At 37.3% G+C, this 12,666-nt stretch overlaps 2 non-coding genes across 2 annotated transcripts; both read left to right on the plus strand.

Annotated features, from left to right (window-relative positions):
- Nucleotides 1-1,501: 1,501 nt before the first annotated feature.
- Nucleotides 1,502-1,605, plus strand: LOC138828907 (U6 spliceosomal RNA). The gene has a single exon (XR_011372414.1). It is a non-coding gene; the product is annotated as a U6 spliceosomal RNA (small nuclear RNA).
- Nucleotides 1,606-5,962: 4,357 nt separating this feature from the next.
- Nucleotides 5,963-6,066, plus strand: LOC138828891 (U6 spliceosomal RNA). Its single transcript, XR_011372412.1, has one exon. It is a non-coding gene; the product is annotated as a U6 spliceosomal RNA (small nuclear RNA).
- The last annotated feature ends 6,600 nt before the right edge of the window (nucleotides 6,067-12,666 follow it).

Consider the following 12,666-nt stretch of genomic DNA (forward strand, 5'->3'; position numbering starts at 1 on the left):
GGGTTTTTATTTTCTTAGCTAAGTTTAGGTAGATTTACTCCTTGGCATCTTCACAGAAAGATGGGAGAACATAATGAATTATCCTCAAGCTCTTCAGAGAAGGAGATTTTCACTGAACAAGACAGTTTGAAGGTGATCATTAGCTATGGAAGGAGGAGATTTTCCCTGAACAATATACCATGAAGGAGGAAATCATTGACTATGGAAGCTATGGATATGTAAATTTGGCCTAGCACCACCTCGTAGTCAATAAGGTTGTAGTGAAAATAATCCTGAAGATGAGATTTCAACAATTGTTAAATCAAAAATGAGATGGACAGGCAGGAAACGTGGCTCAGTGGTAAATGTTTGCCTTACATAAGTGAGGCCCTGGGTTCGATTCCTCAGCACCACATAAACAGAAAGAGCTGGAAGTGGTGCTGTGGCTCAAGTGGTAGAGCAGTAGACATAAGCTGAAGAGTTCAGTGACAGTGCCCAGGCCCAGAGATCAAGCCCCAGGACCCACAAAAAATATTTAAATGAGATGGACATTATTAAGATTTTCCATCACCCACACATGATCAGGTTATATCAGGTGAGGGAAATGGATGAGCACAAATACTTGGTAGTGGAACTGGCCATCCAGAGACCTCCTTAGACAAATGTGAAAATCATACCGCCTATTCAAGAATGAAGTCAGGAGTTTATTCAAACAGATTGTGAGGACTGTGCATTACTTTAATGAAACTGAAAATGACTGAAACATTAAATCCAATAACATCGTGTTGGATGACAAAGGCAATGTGAAGTTCAATGACTTTGGCATGAGCATAAGGATTTCCCAAGGGTAGTTGCTGAAGGACGTATTTGGTACCTTAATTTTGTCCCTATAAAATAGTGCTTCCATGAAAATTACAATGGCTGCAAAGTAGATAGCTGGTGCTTGGGAGTCCTCATTTGTATTCTACAGGGATGACAAATATCCCATTTGAAAGTATGAATTTTAACCAGATACAGGTAATTGTCATGGAGGCCACATACATTTCTCCATTCATCTGTCCCCAAAAGAACAAAATATCATCTTGAAATGGTAAACTGCAGAGCCAAAGCAGAGGCATAGTATAGAACAAACAATGGAGATCAGCTCAACCAAATTGAGGGATATTTCCTATGTCCTGATAAGCCACTATGTAATGAGCTAAACCCTATTATTCTTGCACTCTTGTGTGACATGAGGTACAGCCTGCCTGATACACACAAATCAATATTGGACAGGACATTCGATGAAATCATGGTCATCTATGTTTTGATTTTAAAAAGTCTTAAAATAGAATGACAGCAGTAAAATTAAATCAGTGCCTTCAATTGTTGCAGTGTGCCCAACTCCTGCAGATAAATAGTATGTATATATCTCACAAATATATTACATATTAAATATATGTCTAAAACTTATTTGATACAAAATTAGGGGACAGTGTTATTAGATTTATCCTTGAAAAAAAGATTAACAAAAAATTAAAGATTGCTCACTTTGGCAGCACATATACAAAAATTGGAACGATACAGAGATTAGCATGGCCCTTGTGCAAGGATGACTTGAATATTTGTGAAGCATTCCTGATTTTAAAAAATAAATAAATAAAGACAAGTAGAGATCCCAGTTTGAAGTGTGAAAGTAAGTGGAAGGCGCATAAATTCAAATCCTAGTACTGGCCCATAATCATACATTGAATTAATTTTTGTATGTCTTTTATTATAAAAAATACTGTGCAGAGGGGTTACAATTAAATGAGTAAGGTAATTTCCTATCAAGTATATTTCCTATCAAGCATTGTTGCCTCCTCCTTTGTTTTTCCCCTACCATTCCTTCTCTCCCACCTCCATGAGTATTCTCCCCACCTCCGAAGTTCTAATGTTTGTTTTCAATGTAGGATCTTGTACATTGCATTTTTACCATAGGTCAACCTGTATCCCTATTTAAGCATTTTGTGTTTTCCCTTACCCTCTCCAAATTAGAAAAATGTATATACAAGATGCAGGATACCAGAATCAAATGCAGTGAAAACAGGAGTTATACCATGGGGGAGGTACATACAAAGCAACAAAGAAATCAATTTATAAATATGTTGGAAACTATCACAAGAAAGAAAAAAATTATCTTGGGGTTCATTTCGCCTAACATCAACTTGTCTAAAAATTTCTGCTTTTCTCAGACATATACTAGTTATTGCAAATAAGAGAAACCATGGGATCTATGTTTCTTTGGGTATGGCTTATTTCACTTAATATAATTTGTTCCAAGTCTTTCCATTTCCTAACAAATGGGACAAAGAAATTCTATGGAGGCATGGAATTGTGTATATATACCACGTTTCCTTGATCCATTCATCAACTGAAGGGTATCTGGGTTGGTTCCATATCATAGTTATGGTAAATAATGCTGCAATAAACATAGTCTTGCTGGTAGCATTAGTATGATCTTGTTTGTGAACATTTGGGTAAATGCCCAAAAGTGGTAGTTCTGGGTCATAGGTAAGCTCTATGTGGAGTCTTCTGAGAACCTGCATAAACTTTCCAAAGTGGTTGAACACGTTTACACTCCCACAACAATACAGTAAGTTTTCCTTCTATCCACATCCCCTCCAGCATCTGTTGTTATTAGAGTTCTTGATTATAGCCATTCTAACTGTGGTGAGATGGTATTTCTGTTCTTTTTATTTGCATTTCTTTTATGGCTAGGGAGGTTGAGCATTTCTTCATGTGTATATTGGCCATCCTTCTTTTCTCTTCAGAGAAGTTTCTTTTTGAGTCTTTAGCCCACTTATTTATGGAGAAGTGGTTTCTTTGAGGATTTGTTGTTGGGAGATTTAATTTTTTGAGTTACAGGTATATTTTAGATATGAGACCCTTGTCTGTTTAATGGCTAGTGAAGATCTTTTCCCACTCCATAGGCTTTCTATTGATCTTGTTAACTATGTCCTTTGCCATGTAGAAGCTCTGCAATTTCATGCAATCACATTTGTCCAACCTTTCTTTGATTTGTTCTGTTTCTGGGTCTCCATTAAAAAAAAATTCGGCCTGTGCCAAGGAGACCTAGGGTTTCTCCTATTCCATCCTATTCCATCAGAGTGTCTGCTTTGACTCAGAGGGCTTTGATCCATTTGGAGTTGATTCTGGTGCAGATTGATATATAAGGATCTAGCTTAAGTTTTCTACAAGTGATTAACCAATTTTGCCAGCACAATTTACTTAAGAGGCTTTCTTCCATTCTATTTTTTTAGCTCCCTTATCGAAGATTAGGTAGCTATATGTCTGTACATTCATTTCTGCCTTTTCAACTCTATTCCATTGTTCCTGATGTCCGTTCTTGTGCCAGTACCAAGCTGTTTTAATTACGATGGCTTTGTAGTAGAGTTTGAAATTTGGTATTGATATTCCTTCATCACTGTTCTTTATGTTAAGGATATTTTTTTCTATTCTGGGTTTTTTATTGTTCTATATGAATTTTTGGATAGCCTCTTTTAATTCGTTGAAGAAAGGGGTTGGAATATTGATAGGTATTGCATTAAATAGGTAGAAACCCTTGGAAAGTATTGCCATTTTCACGATGTTGATCTTTCCAATCCAGGAACATGGGAGGTTTTACCACTTTGTAAGTTCTGTTTTGATTTTCCTTTTCAGGTTTTTAAAGTTTTCATTATAGAGGTCCTTCCCTTCTTTGGTTAAACTAATTCCTAGGTATTTTTGGGGGGGTGCTGTTATGAATGGAGTTGCTTTCCTGATTTCAACCACGCTTTTCTCATTATTGGCATACAGAAAAGCCATTGATTTTTGACGGTTATTTTTATACCCTGCTCCTTTGCCAAATTTTAAATCAGCTTGAGTAATTTTGGTGATTTGCTTTTCTTTTATAGCTAGAAATGTTGAGCATTTCTTCATGTGTCTATTGGCCATCTTCTTTCCTCTTCAGAGAAGTTTCTCTTTAAGTCTTTAGCCCACTTATTTATTGCGCACTTGTTTCTTTGAGGATTTGTTGTTGGAGGATTTATTTTTGTGAGTTCCAAGCACATTTTAGATATGAGATCCTTGTCTGTTGTATTGCTAATCTTCTCCTAATCGGTGGGCTTTCTATGGATTTTGCTAGTTATGTCCTTTGCCATGCACAAGCTCTGCAGTTTCATGAAATCCCATTTGTGCAACCTTTCTATGATTTGTTGTGTTTCTGGGTCTCTATTAAGGAAATTTTGACCTGTGCCAAGGAGACCTAGTGTTTCTCCTATTCTTTCCAGTACTGTTTTCAGGGTGTCTGCTTTGACTCTGAGGTTGACAATTACTTTTGTAAACCGGAACTTGTTTTTTCCACCTTTTGTGTTCATAGGAGTGTCTGTGTTATGTGTAAACAAGCTGTTCTACAAGGTATCTTTCAGGGTGATAGAGTAGTTATTATATGGCTATATGTATTTTATAATGACATAGAGCTTTCTCGTGACTTACCTACATAAATCTTTTAATGTTATTTAAGGGCCAAGAAGAATGCCAAACTTACATTTTTGTGCCTATCTCCATCCTATTTCTCCCTATTGTCTAGTGGTTTATATAACACTCAGCATAACTGAAACTGGCACATGGAACAGACATGGTCTTGATGGATCTTGACTGTGAGATGGCGCCAAATACAGGAAATATCAGAATCAATGAGATCGAAGCAGTTGTCCAAGGTGCCTAGTTGTATTAACGTCCTTGGCTTCCAATGGTCTCACCTGCCTCTGTCAGAAGCCTGTTAATGGTCTGTCACCATCAAAGCTCATACTGAAGTTTAACTATTCAATGTAGCAGTGTCAGGAAGTTGAACCTTTAAAAGATGTTTCAGTCATAAATGGATAAATATTATCTCATCAACTCTCAAGGGACTAACATTATCACTGTTATGAGTTGTTAAAAGCAACCTATGCCCCTTACTCCCTGTCATTCTAGCACATACCATGATGCTGAGATCCTCTGTGATATGATGCACCTACAGGGCCTTGTCCCATGTGCTACCATGCTATATAGACTATCCAGCTACTACTATTAGGCTTGAAATAGACCTTATATTCCTCATGAAGTATACAGCTTAACTGATTTTAAACAATGACAAAATGGACTGAGATTTTATTCTTTTTGTCTTTTTCATGGAAGTGAGGATTAAACTGAGGGCCTTAAACTTACTAGGCACATAAATTGCCACTTGTGCCTACATGCACCCAACTCTTTTTCTTTCTTTTTCAGTTTGCTTTTAATATAGGATCTTGTGCTAACTTCACCCAAGTCATCCTCAGTACCCCATACTCCTATACCTCTACCTCTTGATATCTGGGATTACATGACTGTGACACCACAGTTTGCCCATTAGACCATACTACTCTTTAAGGGAAAGAGATACAGATTCCTGAGACGTTTATGTGGGTTTGTGTGTCTGCTTGTGTGCTTGTGTGTATGTGTGTGTGTGTGTGTGTGTGTGTATCCACGTGAACTGTTCTTGATGATTTACTTAGTACTGAGGGTGAATTTTCCTTAAGAATCTGTATTCTTAATTCATTCCACTGAAAAAGAAATACTTCTCTGTGTACTAATGGCTCATAACTATAATTCTAGCTCTTCAGAATGCTGAGATTTGGGGATAACATTATTAATATTATCCCAGGTGTTATCCCAATGTTATCCCAATGTTATGCCAGGTGAGCCAGGAAAAGTCCATGACACTCTTATCTCCATTTCCTCACCAGAAAAGTCAGAAATGGGGCTGTGGTTTAAGTAATAGAGTAATATTCTTGAGGAAAAAAATAGGAATAGCACCTAGGCTCTTATCAATGCTCAGGACCCATACATAATATCCAGATAGCACTTGTGCTATTACAATGAGCTCTTGTGCTATTGCAAGTCACAATTAAGTCTGATGGATTGTCTCTACAGGCCAGTTGCAGTAAAAAAAATTTTTTTTGTAGTGCTCGCTTTGGCAGCACATATACTAAAATTGGAACAATACAGAGATTAGCATGGTCCCTGCACAAGGATGACATGCAAATATGTGAAGCGTTCCATATTTTTTTTTAAATCTTGTATTACTTCATGAGGTATGTTCTTTGTGGACCATCTTTATGCCTAATTTTTCTCTCTGGAATGATATTGAAATAGAGAAAATATTCAGTGAGGAATTTGGTTTCTGGATCCCTCCCTCATTCATTATTGACATGTTCTCTCTTTTTAATTTTTGGCAGTCCTGGAGCATGAACTCAGGGCCTGCACACTGTCACTGAGCTTCTTTTTTGCACAAGTCTTGCACCCTTTGACCTGAGCCACAGGGCAACTTCTGGCTTTTTCTGTTTATGTGGTACTGAGTAATTGAACCCAGGGCTACATGCATGCTAGGCAAGCACTGTACCACTAAACCACATTCCAAGCCCCATGTTCTCCTTTTTAACATATGTCTAACATATTTAGCTCTGTCTCATCTCTGAAGCCACGGCTACTGCTCTTGAATGTATCCTCAATTTAACTCCTAATTGTGTTTCATTTTCTATAACTGCCGAAATATTTTCCACTCCACCCAAGGAACTATCTTTCATTTTCTTAAATTTCACACTTCATTGGTTAATGTCAAACAATAACTCAACATTACCAGTGTCTGAAATTGAGGACACTTAGAATAATAAATAGCTTTTTCCAATGTTTTTCTTTTTTTTTTCAACTCTGGGGATTCAACTCTGGTCTCTGCGCAATCCTTTGCCGCGGGACGGGGTTCTGTCGGGACGACGGAGGACACCTAGGGGAGGAACTGGAATAGGTGGGGAGATGGCAAACAGACAACTCACACACAAGAGGAGTGGATGCTGAGTGAGATTTAATGCAGAGAATAACAGACTTTTATAGCAAAAATCTCCATAAGAAAGGGCAAAAGGTTACATAATCTTGCTGCAGGGCTTCATTCTTGGGCGGTCACCAGCTGGTCGCCTGATAGGCACTTGTTTCCGGCTTATCTCTAAGAAATATAATGGGTTTTGATGTTTGTCACCAACTAAACATTACCTTATTTCTATAGAGGCCTTAACTGTCCCATAAGATCTTTTCTGTTCTTTCTTTAATAGTAAACACCAAGGAGACTTAGATTTAGGAAGTATCTTAGTAAATGAAAGAGAGTAATAAGAAGTTCTTTCTCCTAAGTAGTTATCTCAGCAATTGCCATACATTCTTTCTATTCTAGCCGCGCCTACAGCTTTTTGTAAATCTCTTACAAACAATTCCTTCTGCTGAAGTGACGTTGTGAAACACCCAATACTTTTATATTTGCTTATGACTTGTCTACTAGCCTCCATAAGAGGGGTTTCAGGGTAGCACTTAACTCTGGTGAGTTAGTCATATTTTTAAGACACTCATCAGATATTGCAGTCGTCAGCACTCTTAAGAAAGAGCTTTGAATAAGGGAACGTTGACAATGAGTAAGTACAATGAACAGCAGAAACAGTAAAAGATTAATAGGCACTCCTATACAGTGAGGAAAAGAAAGGCAGAAACACATCTTTCCCAGGGGCTTGCCAGCCTTTTTCCAGGAGTAGGCCTCTTAGAAGCCCTATTCTCTGAGGTAGACTTCGGTGAAGTCCCAAAACTCAGAGATAGGTCTCTGAAGCCCCTGTCTTAGGTCTGATAGATGGTTTCCCATGCTAAGCAGACTCCACTGGAGTCGGCGTGGCAATCCTTCAGCTCTTCAGCTAAAAGTGAGTGCTCTACCAGTTGAGCTACAGTACCACTTCCATCTTTCTGAGTGGTTAATTGGAGATAAACCTTTCATTCCCAGGCTGCCTTTGAACTGGGAGCCTCAGATCTCATCCTCCAGATAGCTAGGATTACAGGAATGAGCCACCAGTGCGCAGATAATAAATAGCTTTTTTTGGGGTGGGAGGGGGTCCGGTCATGGGCCTAAATTCTGGGCCTGGGCGCTGTCCCTCATCTCTTCAGCTCAAGGCTAGCACTGTACCACTTGAGCCACAATGCCACTTCCGGCTTTTTTTCTGCTTATGTGGTGCTGAGGAATCGAACCCAGGTCCTCATGCATGCAAGGCCAGCGCTCTACCACTGAGCCACCTTCCCAGCCCCAATAAATAGCTTTTTATGTGTATCAGGTGATACACAACAACTCAGACCCTTAGGAAGTCTTTTATCTTCCAGTCTGGCAGGATGTAATCCCACTATATGCTCCGGTAAATAACAAAATTAAACAGATTCTACAAATGTAATTAGTTCCCACAAGAGTTGGTATGAGTTACTTCCAAGGTGTGAGTGCAAATTAAGGCCTTTCTAGAAGTCAGTGATGCAAACAGAATGAAGCAAACGTTAAGGAGAATATGTTTATCAAGAAAGTAGGGAGGTGCCTAGGAGCTGACAACAGTGGCTGTATGATAGGAGACCAGAAAGCAGAAACCACAGTCTCACCACCACAGAACCTAAACCCTACTAGGCATCCTGTAAGCTTGTAAGAGATCCCCACATTCTGTGAGAGACTATAGGGTAGTGGCCCCTGTTAGAAACTGAGCAGCTACTATAGACAAACCACACCCAAGTTACCAGCCCATCTTATAGCCTACAATAGTTTGTATTCAGTGGCCAAACAAATAAATTTGTGAAATTTGCCACATAACATGACAAAATAAATGCATATCTCAGAATGCTGGTGCCTTACACCTGTAATCCCAGCTACATAGGAGGCTGAAATCTGAGGATCCAGATTCAAAGGCATCCCAAGCAGCAATGTCTGTGATATTCATTTTGCCAATAAATATCTAAAACCTGGAAATGGTAATATGGCTTAAGTTGCTGTTCACTATTGAACCATGGTTCTCCTTTTAGCTCTCTTTCAATTATTTTCATAACTTTTAATTTTCTTTACAACGAATGACATATTTTTGTTAGATAGTTCTTAGTGTGCTTTTATTGGATTGCTTTGGTATGAACAACTCGGGATTGAACTCATACCTCATTTATGGGAAGAAAGAAATCTACCACCTAAGTCACAATTCAGTTATGGGAGTTTTTTGTTTGTTTGTTTGTTTTTCTTGGTCTTGGGGATTGACTTCTGGGCCTGGGTGCTATCCCTAAGATCTTCAGCTCAAGGCTAATGCTCTACCACTTTAGCTACAGTGCCACTTCCAGTTTTCTGTGTGGTTCCTTGGAGATAAGAGTCTCATCGACGTTTTCTTCCTTGGCTAGCTTTGAATCGTGATCCTCAGATCTCAGCCTCCTGATTAGTTAGGATTTTATGTGTGAGCCACCACCACCCGGCTATGGTAGTTTTTTTTGTTTTTCTTTTTGTTTTTTAGGAATTTGAATTTCTTATTTTTGTCCTAATTTAATTTAATACTTTATTTTTTTAATCCCAGGGAATTGAGTATAGGACCCTTTATATGTATGTATGTGCATGCTTCTGTGTACATATGTGCCAATACTGAGGCTTGAATTGCCATAACTTTTTCCAAGCAAGGCTGATACTATACCACTTGAATCACACCTTCAGTATTTTTATTGCTGCTTAGTTGAAGGTAAGAATCTCTGATTTGCTACTTTGAAGGCTTAGTTTTTGGATGACAGTTAAGAGCCAAACTGTGAGGTCTCCTTACCATTTCCCTCTAATATCTACTTAGGAAAAGCTGGAAGTGTCACTGTGGCTCAAGAGGTAGAGCACTAGCCTTAATGAAAAGTAACTCATATACAGTGCCTAGGCCTGACTTAAACCATGGGTCCTGCAGATTAAACAAATAAACTCTGAATTGTCTGACTAGTCAAGTTTTAAAACATGATCTTATAGATCTCAGCCTCTGAAATTGCTAGATTTACAGGTTTGAGCCTTTAGTAATGGTGATAGTTTTCTATTATTATTTACAGATGCTTTAAAAAACACATCATGTAGCTAACAGTGGCTCATGGTTATAGTCCTTGATATTATGGATACTGAGAACCTTGATGTGATGTTGGGCCTAATGATAGAATGTCTATGAGTCTTATCTCTAATTAACAAGCAAAAGGTTGGATGTAGAACTGTGGCACAAGTTTTAAAGTCATAACCTTGAGCAGAAAAATTTTAGGGACATTGTTCAGGCAATGCATGCAAATCCCAAGATCAGCACAAAAATTAAAATAAATAGAACATAAAATAATCCTAGGTATGGCTAGTGACAGTTTGCCTAGTTTTCCTAAAATTCTTAGTTTGATAGTCACCACAAAGATAACTGGACAAACCAACAAAATATGTATCCATAGCCAGATGAAACTTTTGCTTAGAAATCTGCACTAATTATATTTTAAAAAACATTTCTTACACTCTTTAATTTAGAAAATTAGCCCCAAAATAATGCCAGTTGAAGAGAAATTGTATGTGATGACTACTTCAGAAACAATACATTTTTTAGATTTTTAAAAGGAGATGTCACGGATGTCACGTATTTATCAACATATATATATATATATATATATATATATATATATATATATATATATATATATATAATTAGTAAATAAATTTCAACTAAATATAAACTTCATTGTCCTCTAAATTGAAGTGTTGACCTATATTTTATATCAGAATGAGCATTTACTCGTCTCATTTTTAAAAGTCAATTTAAATTTTCTATTCAAATTTTATACAAAAAAAATGTGTTTGTTGTTCTAGGAAAGTTCTCCAAAAGTTAATGTAGAGCAGTATGTAGGGACATTTTGAGATTAACTAGGAATTCTGAGCCATGAAAAACTAAAGTTTTAAAAGTTGAAATAAATACATGTCTGAGAGTTAGAAACAAAACTTGGGTTTCTAGGGATAGACTTTCAAACCCTTTCAATACATTTGGCTTGGTAGATGGTGCTACAGTTGGTAATTTTGCTTCACTCAAAAATTCTTGGTGAGGTTTTTGTGTGTAAGAAGAAAATCCCTTTGTTTCGTATTTATGAACTTCATGTTAAAACTTTAGCAATGGACCTTCTGTGGCCCCTTTTTAACTGGAAGTATTTCAAGATTTTTAAGACCTCAAAATCCTTTTGTACTCTCAGCCAGGCTGTTTTGAACTATTTACTTTCAAATTTATTAACATAATCCATTTATCATTGTAGGGAGGAGAATCCTATGCTAAATAAAGTCTACTTGCTAGAGTTGTTTGTAAGTAATGAAGCATTGAGTATTTTGGGGTTAGCCTGTGTAGAGTAGACTGGATTGAGATGACATTTCCATGATTTATAGGTAAAATCACCCTCTTCCACTAGAGGTGCAGGATCAAATGAGTGATGGGTATTGGTTTAAGGTTTCTTTTATTTTACTATGTATGAATCTTCCATCATATATATATATATATATATGGTTTGAATCTTCCTGATATGTTGTTTTATAAACATTTGGTTTTACATGATGTGAATTATAGTTTTTTTAAATTAAATAAGCAGGACATTTGGCCTTAATCATGTAATAATTTGATTAATTTTAAGAGGAAAAAATATCATCAGAATTAAATTAAGTTATCATCATTCAAAAATAAATATTGAAAGGATATAAAGGAGAAGAATTTATGGGGTGCTTAATATATTCTGCCTTTCTTCTTTATAAGGTTTGTTGTGACCTGATGGTAATAGATTTGCAATGGGTAAAAGTGTTGTTGGTCACTTAGAGTTGTTACTTCAGCAAATGTATGAGAATGTCTGATGATGTTGACCTAGGTTTCTGAGAGGAAAAATACAGATATAAGTCCTCTAAGATGCTGACTAAAATGAATGAAATTCACACTCCATTAATAGGAGGGGAGGGCACCATTTTGTTTGCTGTCTTCAACAGCCAAATGCATTTTTCTCTGTAGATGATTAGATTGTAGACAGACTCAATTCGTGGATCCTATTCAATGAAGAGAATAAGGAGATGTCTGGATGGCTGGTGCAGACGAACAACAATTCTACATACAACAGACAGCATTATTGAAGAAAGGCTTAAGAAGTTTCAGATGGTGAGCCAGCAGTGTCCAGGCAGGTGTAGTTTGAACACCCTTCTCACTGATGAGAATCTCATGTTACAGGCAAGTTTCCTATAAGGGTTGAAGGGAACAGTTGCTTCTTCTGCATTGGCAAGTCTGATAGGAGAAAGGGCTTGTGTCTCCTGAAGTATCTTGGTGTCCTCAGGCCCCTGAAGGAGTCTAGTTATTGCAAAAGAACAGAGGTCATTTATGATTAAATTGATGATTTCAGGAAGTCACTCGGCCTCAGATGTAATGTAGGTCAGTAACATATGTAACAAGAATTCATGTAGTTAAATGAAACTGAGTTATATCCACTTGTTAATTAGAAGTAAAATTAGAAGTAGATTAGAGGATATCCATGAGAGAAATCAGTGGGGGTGTTGTATCAAGAAAGTAAGAACAAACCATATTTTGAATTTGTTTAGTGAGCACTTCTTGACTTTCCAACCTTTCCCTGTGAAATTGCATTAACTCTCACATATGATAAGAATTTATCAATGACAAAACTCTATAAGACGCATCCCATGTTTGTGGCTAAGAAATAAATGCTTTGGGGGACAGGCACTAACGGCTCAATCCTATAATCTTAACTATTCAGAAGTCTGCAAACTGAAGATTGAAGTTCAAATCCAGTCCAGACAAAAATCTCCCTTTAGTTCTCCAAAACCAT

This window comes from Dipodomys merriami, unplaced genomic scaffold (assembly GCF_024711535.1).
Source record: "Dipodomys merriami isolate MVZ:Mamm:240054 unplaced genomic scaffold, mDipMer1.0.p SCAF_167, whole genome shotgun sequence".
Lineage (NCBI taxonomy): Eukaryota > Metazoa > Chordata > Mammalia > Rodentia > Heteromyidae > Dipodomys > Dipodomys merriami.